This window comes from Hyaena hyaena, unplaced genomic scaffold, assembly GCF_003009895.1.
Source record: "Hyaena hyaena isolate Hyena2069 unplaced genomic scaffold, ASM300989v1 scaffold_1121, whole genome shotgun sequence".
Taxonomy (NCBI): Eukaryota; Metazoa; Chordata; class Mammalia; order Carnivora; family Hyaenidae; genus Hyaena; species Hyaena hyaena.
Genome location: NW_024081752.1, coordinates 529,436 through 548,320, shown reverse-complemented (window position 1 = coordinate 548,320; position 18,885 = coordinate 529,436).

Genomic DNA, 18,885 nt, shown 5'->3' with positions numbered 1-18,885 from the left:
ATAAGTCAGGCAGAGAAGGACAAATACCATATGTTTGCACGTATAGGAGGATTAGGAGGAACTTGACGGAGGAACAAGGGGGAGAAGAAGGGCGGAAAGGGTGGGGGAAAGGGAGAGAGGCAAACCATGAGAGACTCTTGAATGCTGACAAAAACTGAGGACTGATGGATGTGGGGGGGAGGGGGGATGGGCATGGAGGAGGGCACTTTGGGGATGAGCACTGAGTGTTATGTGGAAACTAATTTGACAATAAACTATTTGTAAAAAAAAAAATAAATAAATGTCAGGTACTGAATGACAATAAAAGATTGGATATTGAAGGTAGGGAAATTTTGTTTTCAGTTTTATGGGTTAAAATTCCATGGTGTTCTTACAATGAAGCTTGAGTTTTGGAAACATTATTTAAATCTGAGCTATTTGCAGTGCAACCTGGCTAATAGCATTTCAGACAGTTCCATTGAAACATTTTAAAAACATGTTCGCTTGGGAAGATCATTTATGCATAATAAATAATCATATGTTTCTGTTTTGTATGGGATAATGTCTGTTTACCCAGGGACTAAGGTATGGTAGGCCAAAGAAGTGTCCATTGAATGCTTTAATTTTTAAAACTTTTTTGGCTTAGTATACAGAATGATAATATGATGACTCACAAATTACTAAGTCACTCATATCCACTTTGCTTGACCCTTAAAATTGTCTAAACACTTTATGACATATTTTCTATTTATAGGTGCATATAATGGTAGAGTAGGGAAAAGCTTTAAAAACATCCAGTTAAAACTTCCATTTGAGGCTTAACTTTCCTCTAAACCATCTTCTCCAGTTGTTTATCTTCAACAGTGGAAGGATGTGCTTCATGGCCATAGAGAAGGTCTATGTAATATATATTTATGGAATGGAAATAAGCTTTGCTATTCTTTTCTCACTCATATTGGTCACGCTCCCTTTTTTATTCTAAGACAAACAAGAGAATGTGCATAATGGCAAAAGGCACATTTCCTACCTGGTTCAAAGGCTCCAAGAAGAGGAGTCTCTTTAATGCCTTTCAAGGTGGAAAGTACAGGTTAATACAGATGGAAAGCCCCATGATGTCTGCCTCAAAAGATCATAATGCCACCGAGATGCTTTCTTTTCTGAGATCCTTAGTGTACGATCATCAGCAGAGTCTCAATGACTTTGGCCTCACATTACATTTATTGCCATTTGGTCACAGCCCATTCCCCAATGGTCAGATACTGCAGCAGACTGTTATTACCATTGTTTTAATTTGTTATTATTGCCATGTATTATTGTGACGTCTCTTCTTCTTAGAGAGAACAAGTGATTATTTTAGGAATCACAATGTCTCAGCAACTCAGATTAATATTCCAAATAAATGCATTTTCTTTTTTTGAAGTAAGGCTTATTTTCAAGAAAAGTGATGTGGGTGTCGGAGAACAGGAGTCTGAGAATTACTCCCAAAGTGGTTTTGTTAATAAAATCAGAAATTCTCTTTCTCTAGATACCTCTTTAGCAACCACTCATTGCTAAAATTTTCATGAGCCTCTTATTACCCTGTAAAGATTTACATTGCTTTGGAAGGGACAGAGGGTAAAGAAGGGATGAAAGCAAAAGCCAGAGACTGCAGGTGGCGACTTGGTTCCAGTTGAGCTTCGCTGGTGTAGCATGGACTTGGGGACACTGGAGCCTGTGGTAGACACTCCCTAAGATTCTGAGCCCCTGGTGCACACGTCCTTGTAACTGTAGAGACTGTGACAATAATTCATCTTACCGAGGTGATTAGGCTATGCAATATAGCAGAGTTTAAGAAAGGGAGATCGTCTAGGCAGACCCTACTTAATTACATGGGCCCTTTTAAATCAGAACATTTTCTCCACCTGGTCACAGAAAAGAAAGTCAGAGACACATGCTCATGGATCAGGAGAAAAATAAACATCCCAGTTGTGAACTACATATGGAAGCCACTGGCAAGGAACTGTGGGCATTCTCTAGGAGGTGGGAGTGTCCCCAGGAAACCTTCCGCAGGAAAACAGGGACCGCCATCTGAGAACTGCAAGGAAATGGATTCTGCCGGGAACCAGTGAGCTTGGAAAGGATTCTGAGCCCCAGACGGCAGCCCCACGTGACCGGACACCTTGATTTCAACTTTTCAGTTGAGACACTCAATAGAGACTCAAGCCACACCACACCCAGACTTCTGGCCTATAGAAGCTGAAATCATAAATGTGTTGTTTTAAATTGTTCATAGAAAATTAGTACATTGAGATAATCTAGATGAGTTGGTTAATTTTATTAAGATGACTGCTTTTACTAATCAACTTTTATTTAAAGCAGAAAATCACAAGTAATATAGACATATTTAAATTTTTGTTTTAAACTAAATACATGCTTATTCACTTTCTGATTTTTGCCATAGGACAAATGGATTCTGCACCTGAAATTCCAGTTGTCTTTTTATGTAAAGCACATTTATATAAGGCACATTCCCTCTATTTTCTAGTTTTGCATTTTTTTAAGTGGAGCACAGCCTTAAAGGCAGTTGTGTAACAGTGTGATTACAGAGTCATTTTAAATGTTGTGATTCTTCCCCCACCCCTGCCTTCAATATTTTCAGTTGTTTGGATCATGCCTATAGCTATAGCAATCATCTAAAGATTTACCTTTATTAAGTTTTTCAAGAGTGTGCAACTTAATTTTCATTAATCCAACATTTTTCCCTACTGCAATTTCAGCATTTTATATCATGTAGGTAAATTATTTATTTTTAGGAACACATGAAGATAGCATATAAATGGATTTGGAAACAAATGCAGATAACTGGCATGCAATTTAAGTACATTGGTACAGGCACCCTGGCCTATAAGCTATAGTGTTCATTGTACTGCAGCTCTCGGTAGAAAGATAGTGTAGAAGGAAGGGGAAATGTCATTGATTAAGTGAATTTTTACCTATATTTGGCAAATAAATGAAGGAGAGGTGGCTTAGGATACTTTCTATCAAACACATATATAATTATCAATACTATATTTATTGCTTTATGAAGATTCATCAAAATTAGAGTATAATAATATTAGCCTCCCCAGAACCTGGCTGCCCAGAGGCTCCGGAGTATTTAAACATGGACACAAAAACACTTTGTGAATACAAAAATCATTAAATCCTAAGAGTCAAGTGAACATTCATTTTCACATGTTCTTATCTCAAGCACAGGCAAGCTTGCATTTGAATTGGACTCTCCGGCTCTGTGGTCTTGTATGTTACTCAATCATTCTAAAACTCCATTTGCTCCTCTCTAAAATGGGGTAATACACCCCCCCAGGCTTGTTGTAGGGGCGGGGGGGGGGGAATATGCTAACCTGAGAAATATCTGCCATGTATTAGATACTCAGTAAATATTACTTTCCTTCCAGTTTGGACTTCCGTGTTATGGTGAAATTGTTTATAGTATTTGATGTGTAAGGTGGGGGCTACAATCACCTGTACTTCTAATTCTTCCATACTTTGATGTAAAGCCATTTGCTGGATATACAGGAAGAGTTACGTTTAAGTGTCATTAGGCATCTTCTAAGATTTAAGATACAATCCCTAGATTTAGCACTGACAAATCCATAATACTATATTGACCTTGTTCCCAATTTTTATTTCTTTATTTTTTAATGTTGATTTAATTTTGATAGAGGAAGACAGAGCATGAGCGGGGGTGGGGGGGCACAGAATCCAAAGCAGGCTCCAGGCTCTGAGCTGTCAGCACGGAGCCTGATGCAAGGCTTGAACCCATGAAACAAGAAATCATGACTTGAGCCAAAGTTGGATGCTTAACTGACTAAGCCACTCGGGTGCCACAATTGTTCCCAATTTTTAAATGATTATTAATGCATCATCCTAATAATATAAGAACAAGAAAATTTAAACATGTGGAGAAAACATTACCTACCATCTCCCTACCCTAATATAGTAACTGTTTCTATGTTTCTGGATGCATTGGGTTCCTTGCTCTCTTACAAAATGGTATTTGTAGTCCTTAAAAATATATCAGTTGTGACTTTCTGTCCACTTTTCATCACATTATGGGACCACCTTAATGGTATCTGCAGTTAGATAATCTATAGATGAGTTGAACATTATTCCTGTTGCTACTGTGGGTCAGTAAGGTGCTTTCAACAACCCTCTTCCAGGCCTCTTTCATCGTTCTTGCTACCAGCTTAGGACATTCATTTCTAGAAGGAATTTCTAGGTGAGACGCAGAGCACAGCATTAAATCGAGTGTCTTTCTCTCTTTATGCTGAAGTACACTTTTAACATGGCACCAAAGATTTGTTTTTGTGTGTCTTGGTTTTTGTATGTGTGTTACATTTCTTTTTTATTTTTTTAATTTTTTTTTTTAAGGTTTTTTTAAATTTATTTCTAGAGAGAGAGAGTGAGCAGGGGAGGGTCAGAGAGAGAGGGAGTCACAGACTGAAACAGGCTCCAGGCTCTGAGCTGGCAGTCAGCACAGAGCCCGACGCGGGGCTCGAACCCACGAACCGTGAGATCATGACCTAAGCGAAAGTCGGACGCTTAACCGACTAAGCCACCCAGGCGCCCCATGTGTGTTACATTTCTAAGCCAAATCAATGGTGGTATCAATATATCTAACTTAATTTTGTCATAATTTGATCATTGTGCAGCCAAAGTTGTCATAAAGTAAACAGGCTGTAGATAGCATGTATGTTGTACTGGTGAAAAACGTATGTGGTATGTGACCAAGTCTTGTAAACTGAAACTTGTACCAACAGAAAAGCTTGCTCCTTGCTGACACCAATTTGATGTCTCTGACAGGCCATTTGCCTCCTTTTAAGAGCAGAGCATCCTCATTTGTGTTGGACAGAGTTTGTTTCAAAAATCGAGAGGCAAGGCTCTTGCCTCACCAAATGGCATGCCGATAGAAAGCAGATATGGGAGTGAAGATATTCTAGAACTGTAAAACTTGGCGTTTTGGGGAAAGTAGGGAACACGATGAGGGTGAAAATGGGGAAGTCAAGAAAGAAAGGAAAAAGAGATTACAATATATCACAGAAAAGTAACAAACCACTTTTGGTTCCATCTTTTTTTACTGGCATGTGGTAATTCACTTGACTAGTGAAGCTCCAAGTGGAGGCTAAGGGTCTCAGGTCACACCTGTTACACTGAGTGAGGTTCATGATTTATGTCTGTGTGACCTTTTAGGGCACACTACAGAGACATCAGTTCTACTGAAATGAAACATAAATATTCTTCCCCTCTCTGACACCCACACGCCACCCCAAAACCTTTTTATCTGTGAGCTTCAAACATTTGTGCTGGCACCTGTTCTTGCAGCTGTAAGGTCTTTACCATGGTGTCTTTTGCTAATAAAAGATGAACAAAGTCAAGCCCAAACTCAGCTGTTTCACAATTTATGTTTTATAATCTTATCTCTCCCTATTCCTTGATTTATTAAAAATACATTTTTACCATTCACTACATGATCTTGCCATTCTTGGAAAGCAGTAGGAGCAAGGGAAATGAGACCGCCATGGAGCTTAGCTTCTAGTTGGGAAAAATAGGGAAGAAAATTTTGAAAAGTGAGCAGATAGTATGTCTGGGGGCTAGGGAGTGACGACATCTAAAAAGCTGCTTTTTTATATGGCACAGTCAAAAAGAACCCTACCTGATCAAATATAATTTAGATAGATAAGCAGAAGCAAGTTCAAGAACAAGCCAATGGAAAAGCTCTGGAAAGAATGTTTCAGGCCAAAGGCTCAGTGAGCGCAAAGACTTCAGCTGAGTGCATGCTTCATGTGTTTAAAGGAACAGTAAGAAAGCCAACATGGCTAGGAGGGGATAAAGGAGCTTGGAAAAAAAGGGTAGGAGATAAAGTAGGGAGGTAACGGATCATCTACAACCTTATAAACCAATGTAAAGAATTTGGATTTTTTTAATTTTTAGATTTTGTATGTTTTTTCAAATGAGGAAACAAAGGCCATCGAAGGTTATGGCAAAGGGATATGAGCTGACTTAGATTTTCATGGGTCAGTTAAGCTGCATATTGAGAACAGAGGGTGAATAGGTACATATGACCTGTACGTACATAAGTGAGGGAGAAAAGCACCCAGGTGCCTTTTACAGTGTTTGCGAGAAATAAGTGGATATTAAATTGCTGAAGGAAAATAATTGTCAAAGTACTTCTAATAAAAATGTTAATGATGTATTTGTCCATGAAGAAAGACAACAGTGCTCTAGAAATTAGCCTTGAAAGTGTCTTCCTATACAAAGACAAACTTTCAGTTTTGACATGTAATTTCCTCACTTCAGTGATACTGGACTCTCAAGTTCATAAGATGGTTCAAGAACCTTCTTAAATTACCTATTCTCTTTCTGGCATAAACTTGTGAGAAAATGTTGGTAATGGTCTAACAGGAAGGTTTATGGCCAGCATCTCTTCTTCATTCACTCAAATGAATTGATTATTTATTTTCCATAAAAGTCTCAAAAGTTTGTTTCATCCTTGAGCATGCACTATTTGGAAAACATTAAATCCCTAAAATTTTTCAACTCTCAGAAGTCATTACTGGGGCACCTGAGTGGCTCAGTTGGTTAAGCATCTGACTTTGGCTCAGGTCATGATCTAGCAGTTTGTGGGTTTGAACCCTGTGTGGGGCTCTGTGCTGACAGCTCAGAGGCTGGAGCCTGCTTTGGATTCTGTGTCTCCCTCTCTCTCTGCCCCTTCCCTGCTCATGCTCTGTCTCTCTCTTTCTTAAAAGTAAATACACATTAATAAAAAAAACACTATGTAAATTATGATAGATGGTTAAAAAGTCAAAGAAATACCCAATAGAGGTCTGTTACTACTGTGGTAGAATTAAGAAATGAGGCAGAAAAGTTTTATCAATTGCTCTATGCAAAATATGTAATATACTAGGGATATCACTGAAATAAACATGTCTTCTCATAAACATTAAGTATTTTTAAAAATAATTTTTAACGTTTATTTATTTTTCAGAGAGAGAGAGAGAGGGGGTGGGGAATGGGGGAGAATTCAAAACAGGCTCCAGCCTATGTAGGGCTGAAGCTCAGGAACCATGAGATCACAAACTGACCCAAAGTCAGTCCCTTAACCAACTGAGCCACCCAGGCGCCCCGAGTATTAAGTAATTTTGAAGTGATTGAAGGATATGCTAGATGTTCAGCCTTGACCAAATTTTGACAACACAGAATTATCAGAATTCAGTGTTGACATAGCCTCCAACACTGAGGCATTAAGTTGGAATATAATAAAGGGTTGTAGGTTAGTACGTTCCAGAGAACCTGTTCAGGAGCTGTGTCTGTGTGTACCTGTGTGTGTAATTTACACATGCACATGCACACACATGTAAATATACATAATAATTCTGCTCAGTGTAAAACAGCTTTAGACTGTTACCATAAATCCAGGCTTCTTCATTGACTATTGGTTCAGTCTTTTCCTGACGGGACAATCAGAGACCTAATAAGAAAGCAATTTTACGGTGAAATAGAAGACTTACTCACTAAGTTCACAGTTATATTACATAAGGAATATGAATGACTACCATTCAACAAATGAATTTGAATGTGGTTTGAATGTCCTACTCCCTGAGTTTCCTTAACCTACATCCAGCACTATGCTGAGTGAAAGGTGAACTATGAGAAACATCTATATTCATAGAGCATCACTGGAACTTTCTGTATTTACTGACTGACAAAGATTATGCCTAATGCTGTGTTGGATTCCCACAACCACAGCACTGAGGACTTTCTTGTCAATCTAGGTGTCAGTGACTGGACTGAGGAAAAAAGTGCATAAGAGGCAGTCCTGTCTATTCAATGCTGGTATTTTCCCCAGGACACATGGGAAGAGGGTGGGGTGTGCAGCTCTACTCAAGATGACTTCAATAGGAAACGGTGGCAGATAGCAAGTAGCAGGCTACGGGATGGGAAGAAATGAATGGGACTAGAAGGAGATGCCAAATATTTGAGAAAGGGCCTCCACAACCCTACAGTCCACTTCATTCCCTACCTCTTCATCCCTCTTTTCCATAATTAAAATCAGATAGGTTATTCTTCACTGTTTTTCCCCATTAGTGTGTTCCTGTCAACTTTCTCTAATCCAATTAATCTAATAAACCTATACATGGTGATAAGATATAATAAAGCATTTTAGGTGGTTTATGCATATAAAGTTCTCTTAGACAACATTTACTTAAATGTAAATCCAACCTCAATAAATACATTTCAACCAAAGAAGCGATTCAAATTTGAAACCCCTCATAAAATAGCTAAGAGATAGGACTTTTTGAAAGGTCTTATTTTGGTTGCAGCTGCCCTGATCAACCACAGAATACTTCTTCAAAGATTCATGTGAAAGATTTTTAAATGTTATATAGTTGACAGTTCCTTGAACAATGAGGGGGGTTGTTAGAGGTGCCAACCCCCCACAGAGTCAAAATCCACATATAAGTTTTGACTCCTCAAGAACTTTCCTACTGATAGCATACTATTGATTGGAAGCCTTACTGATACATAAGCAGTCAATTAATACATATTTTGTATATTTTATGTATTATACACTTTATTCTTTCAATAAAGAAAGCTAGAGAAAAGAAAATATTATTAAGAAAATCATAAGGAAGGGAAAATACATTTACAGTACTGTACCGTATTTATTGAAAAAAAATTCTCATACAGGTGGACCCATGGTGTTCAAATCTGAGTTGTCCAAAGGACAAACTGAGCTCATAAGAATCACCTAGAAAACTACCCAAATAGCCATCTTTCAACTATAAAACAATTAAAATAGAATAACTATTCATGCGCTCAATAGCATGGATGAATCTAATATATACGATGTTGAAAGAAGTCTATCAGTTACCAAAAACATATCATATATTCCACTTGCATGTGGTTTAAGAAAGCCAAATTGTGTTTTTCCTCTGGGTGTGTTATTACCTGAAAAGCAGCATGAAATATCTTTTTAGGGCAATGGAAATGTGCTATTTCTTGATTCTGAATGGCAGTTACATGGGTATATTCATATGTAAATATGCATCCAGATGCACACTTGAGATTTCTGTACTTTACTGGTATGCTACAGTTTTAAAAATCACTTGTGGTACTTGCTAAAATAGAGATTCTGAGTTCTCCCACGGGTATTTTGACTCAGTCGTCTGGTAGTCCCAAGGAAACTATATTTTATTTAGCCCTAGTCTAGGGAGCACATTTTCAAAAAACACTGGGCATAAAGAGGGACTCCATAACGTCAGTGAAAACTCAAAGCTAGTCTGGGTTATTGAGTCCTTCTAATTTGACAGTTTGTATTATGATTTATGAGCTTACGCAGTTTTCGCTGAATTATTTTTATTGCGAATCAAATCATAATTCTATTACTAAATTATTTTTTTCACTCAAGTCAAGAAGATGAAAGAATTTGGGGATGGCATGGAATTCTTTAGGTTATTTCCTGCAGCGATCAGAAACCATGCTCTGCAGTCCTTACACCCTCTCCATCCTCAACCCGCGTCCCGGCCTACAATTCCTGTGCTCTGTTGAACTTCAGGCTTTGAGCTCAAATCCAAGAGATACACACAGTGTAAGAAGCCAAAGTTCGAGACTATCCATTTAAATCAATTGGCCTTTATTTACCAACTGTAAACAATGCTGGGCTTCAAAATGCAACTCTATTCAAAAACTTTTAAAATAACTTCTTTGTGTTTAGAAACTGAATATGTATTTTCCCCCCTCACAATTTTCCTGGTAATTCTCACAGGGATGCCATTGTGAAGTTAAACAAGAATTCAAATTTAAATACAATTATCGCAAGATTTGCATTCAAGTCTACACTGCACATGAATTTAATTTTCTTCATTTTGAATTTGCTTACAGGCAATTCAACTCAAGATACTAAAATCACTTTGCTGAATTCCTTTGCCAAATGTTGAAGGTGTTCAAGGATGGTTGTTGAGCTAAAGAGAAATTTGAATTTACAGATGTGATGGCTAAATTTATTCCCTGAAATCCTCTTTAATCCGTTAAACTACAGAAATAATGTGGGTAAAAAATTCTTTGAAAATGTGTTATTGTCTGTTTGATTTTACTAGAAATACATTGATTTAAATGTAAATACATTAAATTAGAAACATAATGCAAATGTGTCATGGAGAATTTAGAATACACTGATTAAAAGCCCTGTTTTTCACAAAAACTTTAAAGAAAAGAAAGTGAGAGGAAAAAAAAAGAGAAAAGAGAGAGCAAGCACAGGAAATGAAGATTTTAAAGGTACTGAATTTATGTTGAGAGTGCTCATTTTTAATAGACATGGTTAGCAGAGTAAGCATAAAGTACTGGCTAACTTCATAGCTAAGACTGCGACCTTCTGGTCAGATCAACCCAAGATGCAGGCTTGGCTCCATTACTTTCAGTAACTATGAAACTTTGGTCAAGTTTCTTCATTTCTTAAAATAATGGTACTTATATTAAGTTTGCTGTAAGTATTAAATTAGTTAATGCTTACAAATGGTAAACACAGTGCCTGGTACATTGCAATTGCTCAAAAAAAGTTATCTGCAGACATGGGGATCACCATGACCTTTCCAAGTAAGAGTTGATGTTGAGTACGAATTAAGGCAGAAATATCCTTTTTTATTTCTGTAGTCAATATCTTTTTTATTTTATGTAGTCAAAAGGACAATACCTAATTCAAGATGACACTCTTGATTTTTACTACTTTAGCTCTAAAATATTTTATAAAATCTAAATTGACAATACAAGAAGATGAATTTATTTCTAAGACTTATTTTAAAATCATAGCTAACAAGGAAATTTGCCTTTCTTGGATTTGCCACTGACCTAATATGCTATTATGTGTACGAGGTTCATAAACATATTAGATATTCTGGATGACAGTTTTACTTTTTTACTAATAGATTTTAATAATTAAGATCCAATAGCAAAATTGAACCAACCAACCAAAAAAAATCTACCCAAACTAAACCAGACTAGACTAATTCAAACTAAGCCAAACCAGAGAGTCCAACTCACAGAAGAAATGGTATAAAATTGAAAGTAAAGACCATAAAATGTTTAGCGAATTCTTCAAAATACCCAATTATAATTCTGACTCTCACAGTCTCTCTACCCAAGACAGCTTGGAGATCTGAAACTAATGTTTCCAAAGGTGAGTTAATTCAAAAAAATAATGTTAAAAATAATACACCTGAAAATCTTTTAATTGTCCTTGCCAAGGACTACGCATTTTTCTACTTCTGTAGCCTGTTAGAGGGGAAACAGCTGCTTTATAGAGTTGTGTTATAGCTGTGTTCTTTTTAAAATTAGATGCAGAATGTTTAAGTGACCCTTCAATTTATGTCAGTAAGCCCATCAATAGACATTATTTTCAAACTTTACAAGGTTTAAAGTGCGTTACTGAGTGGTTGCTAGTTATTCAGAAATGAAAATCAAAGGTTACAGTCTGTGGGGGAAACCACATACTCATGAAATGATAACCAGCCACACAAGGTAGCATAGGATAGATTAAAACCGGGTAAACTGGGTGGTAGAGATCAGAAATGTCATTGAGGATCCGACTTGGGAGTGGGCATTTGAAAAGAGTTGTCAGAGTTGACGAAAAAGGAAGTCTAGACAGGTAGAGAGGAGGGTGAAAGTGGAGGAAAAAGCAATGGAAGTTAAAGAAACGTGGCTAGTATGAAATGATTGCTCTGGTGGACATCCTTTGTCTTGTCAAAAATCCATAAACAATTGAAAGCAAAGCAGTAAAAGAGTGCTAAGCAAGCACCTTATTGTGCACAAAAAAGCCAGTGAGTGAACCGGGAGTTTCCCAGTCCCAAACTGCTGTGGAGCTCAGAGTCCTGCCCCAGGGCTGCTTATAAAATGAATTGAGGAAGTTGTTAAGCCTTCACAGTGATTGGTTATTTCCAGGAGGGTTTCTAGGCAGCAGGGGCTTGGGTAAAATTATCTTATACCATTTTAGGAAGATGACTTAAGTTTCTTCTATGATTAACAGAGGCATTTACAAGAAATAACCTAAGTGAAGTTTCCTTCTATTCATAAAATACGCTAGATTTAGTTTTGCTTAAGTGGCTTAAATGGTTTTGTCTGCTTGGAGGATTTTCAAGCCCGGTCTCAATTTTATTTTATTTTAACAGTCTCTAAGTCACAGCAGTCCCTGGGTAAAAATTGGAGCAATCTTTTTATTCTGTTTCCACAGTTCTAGCCCTCCATCAGAGAAATCGCTGGGATTTCATTCAGCCTTGTACAAATTGCATGGTCTGCTTTGCACCCTCAGTTACCCCTGAGGGTCCTAAGCACCTGTTTCTTGGGGACTCACTGGGCACCCTCTGCTCCCTCATAGTGTCTGAGACTTCCCACTCCCTGCAGGAAGGATGAAGAGACCTCCCTGCTGTTTTCTCTCCAATGGGGACCTCACTACTGTCTCAGGTACTGATGTGTCCCCAGAGAGCAGGGTCCTTAGGAAAGGCCCAGGGTCTTTTTTCTCAAAAGCCAGATGCATACCGCTATCCCTTCCAGCTTACCCTGCACAAAGTCCGGGGCAGGGTGATGTCTCAGCACTGTGCTGTACACTCTGCCACCCAGGCAAGCCCAGAAATAAGACCATCTTGTGCTCCTTACAGGGCTCTTGGTGAAAACATATCATTCCTTCTTTTTCTTACGATAATTTCTCACCTCAGACCCCACGCATGGACTGATGACAGTGGGGCAAGATGACAGGTCAAAACCATAGATCTGAAACCCTAAGGGCTTACTGAGCAGAATAATACCATTCTGTGGACAAGCTATCAGAAGAACATTATTTTCTGGATGCCGCAGTGGTAACCAGACAAATTTGTCCTAAATGAAGGCAGAGGTTTCCTCCTCTCAATTTGTCACTTTTTGAAGCAGAGCCAGGCTGGCTTGGGTGCTTTATGAATATAATGTGGGACCACGGGACGTGCTGTGGCTGTGTGCCAGGAGATGTGAACTCGGATGTCAATGCCACCTCACAAGCAGTGTGATCTTAAAGGTCATTATATGACTTTGGATCTCAGATTCTTTTTAATCTGAAAAAAAAAAATAAGATTGACTTAAATAGTTCCCCCCCTAAAATTCTGAGTCTGTAAATATAGTAAAGACCATTAGATTTCAATGTGTTTCAAATGACAATTCAGTCTAAATAGGAACGGTAGTTCTAAGTGAGATCCTTGAAATTCATGGTCAATTTAGCTCTGTTGATTTCATATGTAAAGTATTATTATGAAACACATCCCATGAATGAGATTTAATCTGCAAACTCTGAAGAACAAGAAACAAAAACACCTTAAGGTCTCTTTACATCCACATAAAACTGCCTCCAAACCTCTCCTTTGTTTACTCTTCTACCTTCTGAAAGAAAAATTCTACTTTAATCAGTGTAGAGGCTCTTCCTTTCAACAGGATGGACCTAGAAGCTGGGAAGATTACGTAACTTCTGAAGTACGGGCAGGGCCATCAGTCTTTCCCTGCATTATAATGCCCACTGCTATCCCCATTACCTTTAACTTCTGAGCTACTCATGAGGGCACGAGTGTCTCTGCAGAGGCTGGTGACTCCCCAGGGTCCAGCCTTCCCACGTGCAACATGCTTGCACCCCTTCTGAGATCTTGCCTTCTCCATAGGGCTTTGCTACACAGCTGACCACAAGTGCCCATAAATGGCAGGGCCACCTAACCTTTGTTTATTCATGATTTCCAGGCGTGCTCTCCCTTTTCGCTCTCTGCATTGTTTCTTCAATATGTGTGGCATTTACTGAACAAAGACAATTACGCATTTCTCTGATTTCTCTCCTGTGAAATTATCTGAGGCAATGAATACATATGGTTACCTGCTTAAATGAGAGGAGAGGAAATGAAGGACAAACTGGACACACATTAATATCCCAGTAGACTATTTTGCTTACATCTGCTGGCTTTAGAGGTAAAGGTAAAAGATTCAGTTAACATAAAGCAAGGATGAAAACAAACTAGCACTGGTTCAGGCGAATCAAACCAGGTTAATCGGTGCTCTTCTGCTGATTTTAAATTTGACTCTAGGTCAGGCGGATAATCCTCTCTAGTTCATATTGCCACAAAGAGAAGACAAAACAAAATGAGAACGTCCACGTCTATGACAATTACACCAAGTTCTTAATTTGAAATCACAAGTGTAAATTTCTGAATGATCATAGTAAACTGTCTAGATCTGCCTCTTCTCTATCCAAGTACATTTTCCTCCCGACCCATGAGTGCTCCCCGCCTGCTTCCATGTTTGACTTTTAGATTATTCTGCTTAGAAACAGCACCCTGCCTTGGTAGGAGATGCATTAGGAAGACTATTGTTAAGGTTGTTCCAACTATCATTTCTTTGGTACCAATGCCTGGTGGGGCTGTTCTCTTTATTTCCAGCTTCCATGGTGCTGTAAGTTTCTGCTTCCCTTATTCTAGACCATCCAGTGTACCCTTTAACTTTTGGGAGATTTGGTCTCAGACCTGTCTGAAAGGTTCTGCCTTTGACTTGCTTATGTTTCTGAGCTCTGCCCCAGGGGCTGCTGCTAAGAGAACCTTCCCTCATTCCCTCACCCAGGGTTCTACCCACATATGTGACACAAAATGGACACCAACTCTAACAAAGTGACCCTGTCCCACAAATGCTGTGTTCACACAGTTTCACAGAAAGGTTTGTAGGCAGCACACACTAAACATTAATAAAAACACAAGAAGTACAGCTTGCAAAGTGAATGATTATTTAGACAAGCTGACAACCCAGATTTTCTCTAAGAAAGATTTTCCATTTGCCTGGGCACTTGTCAACGCACATTCAAAAACCAGGGGGCAAGATCAGCTTTGTTCTTCACAGAAAAATAATTTGATGAACTTTTTGCTGATTGCACATTTGATGGCTCTGGAACATTGTAAGCATTGTAGAAAAGAAAGCACCTATTATTTTGTGAGCAGTATGTCACTTTAGTTGTAACGTGCCTCCAGATATATGCCGCCACCCACCCGGCAAGCTCCTGGGAAGACAAAGAGTCTCCTGAAGGGCTTGATTTCTAGTAAGTAACCTCCCCTCATCAAGGTCACTTGGCACACAGTTGGTCACCTTGGGAAAAAAGGAACAACAAAGAGAAAGCAATCAAAATGCCTTGTCTGTTTCCAGTCTTTCATCCACAAATCACGAGAACCCTGATTAATAATAAATAAGTGCTTTAACATATTATAATGGAGATTACAGAAATGCTGAATCAGACATTACCTAGTTAGTCTATCAAGCCTCAGTTTCCTGATCTCTGTACATGACAAATATCTGTAGGATAACAACTTACCTTGCAGAGTTGCTGTGAAAGATAAATTAGACCCCATCGAAATTAAAAACTTCTTCACAAAAGACACTGTCAGGTGAGTGAGAAGACAAATCACAGAATGGAAGAGTGTATTTGTAAATTATATACCTCACTATCTCACAGGGATTTTATCAAGAATATATAAATAGTTAGAGATAAAATGTATGATGCTAGACTTGACATAAAGGAGGTGTCACCATTTTTAAGCTGTTTTTCTTATCCCAACTTCTTTCCTTGGGAACGTATCTATAATGTATCAACTATTATAAGGCTCTTCATTTAGAAACCAGAAGTAAAATATTTTAAAACTTGCAGAAAGGCTAGGATAGGAGAGTTGAATAAAAATACTGTGACGGACTTTTTATGCTTTAGTTTTTTCACTGGCATACAGTTGATTCTTTTTTGTGGTGTACCATTTTATGAATTTTTACAGTTACATATTTATCAACACAACCATGATGCCGGACCACCATTCCTTGTACTAAAAGTTCCCCGTGCTGCCTCCTCGCAGTCAATCGCACACCCTCATCAACCTTGGCACCCACTCATCTGCTCTCTGTTCCAGTGGTTTTGCCGCTTCTGAATGTCTTATAAATGGAATCATACAGAACCAGACTTTTAGTTCTGACAACATTTACTCACCAAAAAGCATGCTATTGCATGCATCAAAAGTTGGTTCCTTTTTGTTATATTGTGTGGCTCTACCACAATTTACTTTTGAAGGATGTTTGGGTTGTTCCCAGTTTTTGGCGATTTCAAGCAAGGTCTCTATCAATATTCATGTACAGGTTTTTTTTTAAGGTTTATTTATGTATTTAGTGTGGGGGGTGGGGGTACAGAGAGAGAGGAAGAGAGAGAATCCCAAACAGGCTCCATGCTGTCAGCGCAGAGCTTGACACAAGCCTCAAGAGTCCAATCTTTAAGTGACTGAGCCACTCAGGCACCCCCACATACAGGTTTTTGTGTGAACTTAAGTTTTCATTTCTTTTGGGTAAATACCTAGGACTCAAATTGCTGGGTACTTCCATACTGTTTTCTAAAGTAGTTGCGACATTTTGAGTTTTCAGCAGTAATGTACAAGAGTTAAAGTGGTTCTAGATCTTTGGCACAACTTGGTATGGTCAGGTTCCCCCTTTCCCCACAACGTTCTAGCAGATGTGCAGTGGTAATCACTGTAGTACTAACTTAAATTTTCCTAATGAATAGCAATGCTGTGCATCTTATCATGTGCTTAGTTGCCATCTATTTATGTTCTTTGATGAAATTGTCTACTGAAATATTTTGCCCACTTCTTTGAATTCTGTTGTTATTGTTGAATACTGAGAACTCTTCACATATTATAGATAAAACCCTTGTCATATATATACTTTACAAATACATTCTTCCATTCTGTGGTTTGTCTTCTTTCTCTCCTGGCAGTGTCTTTTGCCACAGAGCAGAAGTTTTTATTTTGGCCTAGTCTAATTTATCTTTTTTCTTTTACGGTAATACTTTTGGTCTAGCATAGTATTAGTCAGTGTTCTTCAGAGAAACAGAAATAATAGGATGTGTATGTATAGATAGAAAGATTTATTTTAAGGAATTGGATCACGCAGTTATGGAGAGTGGCAAATCTAAAATCTGCAGGGTGGGCCGTCAGGCTAGAAACCCAAGAAAGAGAAGTTCATGTCCAAAGGCATACCTCCCCATTGGTTGGGGAAGGTCAGTTTTCTGTTCTATTAAGACCTTCAGCTGATTGGATGAGGCCCACTCACATTATGGAGGGCCATCTGCTTTACTCAAATCAAGCATTTAACTGTCAGTCTCATCCCAAAACACCATCACAGTGACATCTAGAATAATTTTTCACTAAATATCTGGGCCAAGTTGCCATAAATTTAGACATTGCAGCATCTAAGGACTTTTTGCCAAACTAAATAACATGACATTTTAATGTTTTCTTTTAAAAGTTTTATATCTTTAGGGGTGCCTGAGTGACTCAGTTGGTTAAGCGTCTGATCAGTTCAGGTCATGATCTCCTGTTCCGTGAGTTTGAGCCCCATGTGGGGCTCTGTGCTGACAGCTCAGAGCCTGGAGCCTGCTTCAGAGTTTATCTCACTCTCTCTCTCTGCCCCTTCCCCACTTATGATTGCTCTCTCTCTCTCTCTCTCTCTCAAAAAATAAATAAACACTTACAAAATTTAAAAAATTTTAAGTTTAATATTTTTAGTTGGGGGAAAAGAACTCAGTTTAAAAGTTTTAACTTCAAAATATATTTTCAATAGCAACAAAATTCCAAGCATACAAAATCTAACAAAATATATGCAAGAGTCTCATGATAAAAATGATAAAGCTGTATTGAGAGACATTAAACAAAACCTAAATAAATGGAGGAAAGGTAAATAAATAAATATTCATGAAAAGAAGAGCTGACATGGTAAAAATATGAATTCTTCACAAATTAATCTATGAAGTTCTCAATGCCTCAACAGGGTTTATTTGTTTGCTTTTTCATGGAACTTAAGAAGCTGTTTCTGTAATTTACAGAGTGTAAAGAGAACAGAGTAGCTAACATTACTATGCAGAAACATCTTTATAGATAACAAAACTTATGTAAAAGCTTTATTGAGAAAGTTTAGTATTTGTTCAAGAATAAAAAAGTGCCAATGAAACCAAACAGAAAATTCAGATATTGAATTATTTAAATATAGACATGACAAAAATGTGGAAAAAATGTAACGGGAAATGAATAGATTATTCAATATATGGTTCCAGACTGCACACATGAACACTCAGACACACACACACATACACACACACACACACACACACACACACACGTACATATACATATAGAAAAAATATATGTAGTATATATTGGTTCTGTTTTTCTGGAGAGTTCTAACATAGAAGTATATGTAATAAAAATTATAAAGGGATTCACAGGGTTAATAGGAAACATGATCATGATTTCCTTTGGTAAGAAAGGAGGAGCATACAGTGAGGAAGGGATGTCCTAGGAGTTTCAAATGTGTCAATAATTTATTCTTAAGCCATGCAGTAAGTACACAGATATTTATCATGTATCTTTCATTTTTTTAATGTCTAAACATTTTGTTATAAGTTTAAAATCATTTAAAAAATAAAGCCAAAGCGCACACTTATAGAGAATAAGTGTGGCAAAAACTTTTGCATATCTAAAGAGAAAATTTCCCAAGTGAATTTTAAGAGTTTGGACTCACAATCGAGATCTAATAAAATCATTTAGTACTGATTCTTAATGGCTTAGATTATCAAATACCTCATATTACTATGATGAGTTAAGGCAACTCCGGTAAAAGAATTTTGGTGTTTGTTCTGTCATCAAACTCACTGAGATAATGACACCATATCGATACACATTATATCTGCTTAAAGCACTAACAGCCAACAGCCTGTAATTCTGCTGATTACCTAATTATCAGCTTTGTATTATTTGTCCAGTGATGTTAGTCTACCAGAGTAGTGCTTTGCCAATGTGG